We start from the raw sequence: 4,184 nt of genomic DNA, 5'->3' as shown, positions 1-4,184 counted from the left end.
TCATATGTAGTAAAAACCTGAGAAATCCGTCCGTTTTCGTCATTTGTTATCGAATCGACTTAAAGCCAGATCGTCACATTGGCCGCCCTTCTCTCTGCTACGCTTGTACTTATCGTCTGCAAAGCTATGTCACGTGCTGCGGTATCCGGAGACACTAAAATCACCATAGTAGAACACAGATGAAGCTACTAAGATGATGCAATAGCCAGTAAGAAGTAGTCCAATTCAAGATTTAGGTATCGATTATTGACCTTTTAGGTGGCTTCGGTACATTGGACATGAGCTAGGACCTTACGTTTCTGCATAAAAGGAGGACTAGCAGCCCAGTTGCACGGGAGAATGTGAAAAGTGTTCATATGCAGTAAAAACCTGAGAAATCCCTCGGTTTTCGTCATTTGTTATCGAATCGACTTAAAGCCAGATCGTCACATTGGCCGCCCTTCTCTCTGATACGCTTGTACTTATCGTCTGCAAAGCTATGTCGCGTACTACGGTATTCGGAGACACTAAATGCACCATAGTAGAACACAGATGAAGCTCCTAAGATTATGTAATAGCCAGTAAGAAGTAGTAGAATTCAAGTGTTAGGTAATGAATATTGACCTTTTAGCTGGCTTTGGTGCCTTGGACATGAGCTAGGACCTTAAGATTCTGCATGAAAGGAGGACTAGCAGCCGAGTTGCACATCAGAATGTGAAAAGTGTTCATATGTAGTAAAAACCTGAGAAATCCGTCCGTTTTCTTCATTTGTTATCGAATCGACTTAAAGCCAGATCGTCACATTGACCGCTCTTCTCTCTGAAACGGTTGTACTTATCGTCTGCAAAGCTATGTCGCGTGCTGCGGTATGTGAAGACAATAAAAGCACCATAGTAGAACAGAGATGAAGCTTCTAAGTTGATGTAATAGCCAGTAAGAAGTAGTACAATTCAAGTTTTAGGAACTGAATATTGAATATTTAGCTGGCTTTGGTGTTTTGGACATGAGCTAGGACCTTAAGATTCTGCATGAAAGGAGGACTAGCAGCCGAGTTGCACGGGAGAATGTGAAAAGTGTTCATATGTAGTAAAAACCTGAGAAATCCGTCCGTTTTCGTCATTTGTTATCGAATCGACTTAAAGCCAGATCGTCACATTGGCCGCTCTTGTCTCTGAAACGGTTGTACTTATCGTCTGCAAAGCTATGTCGCGTGCTGCGCTATGCGGAGACACTAAAAGCACCATAGTAGAACACAAATGAAACTTCTAAGTTGATGTAATAGCCAGTAAGAAGTAGTACAATTCAAGTTTTAGGTTTCGATTATTGACTTCTTAGCCGGCTTTGGTGCCTTGGACATGAGCTAGGATCTTAAGATTCTGCATGAAAGGAGGAGTATCAGCCGAGTTGCACGGGAGAATGTGTAAAGTGTTCGTATGCAGTAAAAACCGGAGAAATTCGTCCGTTTTCGTCATTTGTTATCGAATCGACTGAAAGCCAGATCGTCACATTGGCCGCTCTTCTCTCTGAAACGGTTGTACTTATCGTCTGCATAGCTATGTCGCGTGCTGCGGTATGCGGAGACACTAAAATCACCATAGTAGAACACAGATGAAGCTACTAAGTTGATGCAATAGCCAGTAAGAAGTAGTCCAATTCAAGATTTAGGTATCGATTATTGACCTTTTAGCTGGCTTCGGTACCTTGGACATGAGCTAGGACCTTAAGATTCTGCATAAAAGGAGGACTAGCAGCCCAGTTGCACGGGAGAATGTGTAAAGTGTTCATATGCAGTAAAAACCTGAGAAATCCGTCCGTTTTCGTCATTTGTTATCGAATCGACTTAAAGCCAGATCTTCACATTGGCCGCTCTTCTCTCTGAAACGCTTGTACTTATCGTCTGCAAAGCTATGTCGCGTACTACGGTATTCGGAGACACTAAATGAACCATAGTAGAACACAGATGAAGCTCCTAAGATGATGTAATAGCCAGTAAGAAGTAGTAGAATTCAAGTTTTAGGTAATGAATATTGACCTTTTAGCTGGCTTTGGTGCCTTGGACATGAGCTAGGACCTTAAGATTCTGCATGAAAGGAGGACTAGCAGCCGAGTTGCACGGGAGAATGTGAAAAGTGTTCATATGTAGTAAAAACCTGAGAAATCCGTCCGTTTTCGTCATTTGTTATCGAATCGACTTAAAGCCAGATCGTCACATTGGCCGCTCTTCTCTCTGAAACGGTTGTATTTATCGTCTGCAAAGCTATGTCGCGTGCTGCGGTATGCGGATACACTAAAAACACCATAGTAGAACACAGACCAAGCTTCTAAGTTGATGTAATAGCCAGTAAGAAGTAGTACAGTTCAAGTTTTAGGTATTGAATATTGAACTTTTAGTTGGCTTTGGTGCCTTGGACATGAGCTAGGACCTTAAGATTCTGCATGAAAGGAGGACTAGCAGCCGAGTTGCACGGCAGAATGTGAAAAGTGTTCATATGTAGTAAAACCCTGAGAAATCCGTCCTTTTTCGTCATTTGTTATCGAATTGACTTAAAGCCAGATCGTCACATTGGCCGCTCTTCTCTCTGAAACGGTTGTACTTATCGTCTGCAAAGCTGTGTCGCGTGCTGCGGTATGCGGAGAAACTAAAAGCACCGTAGTAGCACACAGATGAAGCTTCTAAGTTGATGTAATAGCCAGTAAGAAGTTAGGTATCGATTATTGACTTTTTAGCTGGCTTTGGTGCCTTGGACATGAGCTAGGACCTTAACATTCTGCATGAAAGGAGGACTAGCAGCCGCGTTGCTCGGGAGAATGTGAAAAGTGTTCATATGTAGTAAATACCTGAGAAATCCGTCCGGTTTCGTTATTTGTTATCGAATCGAGTTAAAGCCAGATCATCACATTGGCCACTCTTCTCTCTGAAACGGTTGTACTTATCGTCTGCAAAGCTATGTCGCGTGCCTCGGTATGCTGAGACACTAAAAGCACCATAGTAGAACACAGATGAAGCTTCTAAGTTGATGTAATAGCCAGAAAGAAGTAGGCCAATTCAAGTTTTAGGTATCGATTATTGACTTTTTAGCTGGCTTTGGTGCCTTGGACATGAGCTAGGACCTTAAGATTCTGCATAAAAGGAGGACTAGCAGCCCAGTTGCACGGGAGAATGTGAAAAGTGCTCATATGTAGTAAAAACCTGAGAAATCCGTCCGTTTTCGTCATTTGTTATCGAATCGACTTAAAGCCAGATCGTCACATTGGCCGCTCTTCTCTCTGAAACGGTTGTACTTATCGTCTGCAAAGCTGTGTCTCGTGCTGCGGTATGCGGAGCCACTAAAAGCACCATAGTAGAACACATATGAAGCTTCAAAGTTGATGTAATAGCCAGTAACAAGTAGTACAGTTCAAGTTTTAGGTATGGGTTATTGACTTTTTAGCTGGCTTTGGTGCATTGGACATGAACTAGGACCTTAACATTCTGCATGAAAGGAGGACTAGCAGCCGAGTAGCACGGGAGAATGTGAAAAGTGTTCATATGTAATAAAAACCTGAGAAATCCGTCCGTTTTCGTCATTTGTTATCGAATCGACTTAAAGCCAGATCGACACATTGGCCGCTCTTCTATCTGAAACGGTTGTACTTATCGTCTACAAAGCTATGTCGCATGCTGCGCTATGCGGAGACACTAAAAGCACCATAGTAGAACACAGATGAAGCTTCTAAGTTGATGTAATAGCCAGTAAGAAGTAGTACAATTCAAGTTTTAGGTATCGATTATTGACAACTTAGCTGGCTTTGGTGCCTTGTACATGAGCTAAGACCTTAAGATTCTGCATGAAAGGAGGAGTAGCAGCCGAGTTGCACGGGAGAATGTGAAAAGTGTTTATATGTAGTAAAAACCGGAGAAATTCGTCCGTTTTCGTCATTTGTTATCGAATCGACTGAAAGCCAGATCGTCACATTCGCCGCTCTTCTCTCTGAAACGGTTGTACTTATCGTCTGCAAAGCTATGTCACGTGCTGCGGTATGCGGAGACACTAAAATCACCATAGTAGAACACAGATGAAGCTACTAAGATGATGCAATAGCCAGTAAGAAGTAGTCCAATTCAAGATTTAGGTATCGATTATTGACCTTTTAGCTGGCTTCGGTACATTGGACATGAGCTAGGACCTTAAGTTTCTGCATAAAAGGAGGACTAGCAGCCCAGT

Source organism: Schistocerca gregaria, unplaced genomic scaffold (genome assembly GCF_023897955.1).
Source record: "Schistocerca gregaria isolate iqSchGreg1 unplaced genomic scaffold, iqSchGreg1.2 ptg000049l, whole genome shotgun sequence".
NCBI lineage: Eukaryota > Metazoa > Arthropoda > Insecta > Orthoptera > Acrididae > Schistocerca > Schistocerca gregaria.
This window is presented reverse-complemented; position numbering follows the sequence as displayed.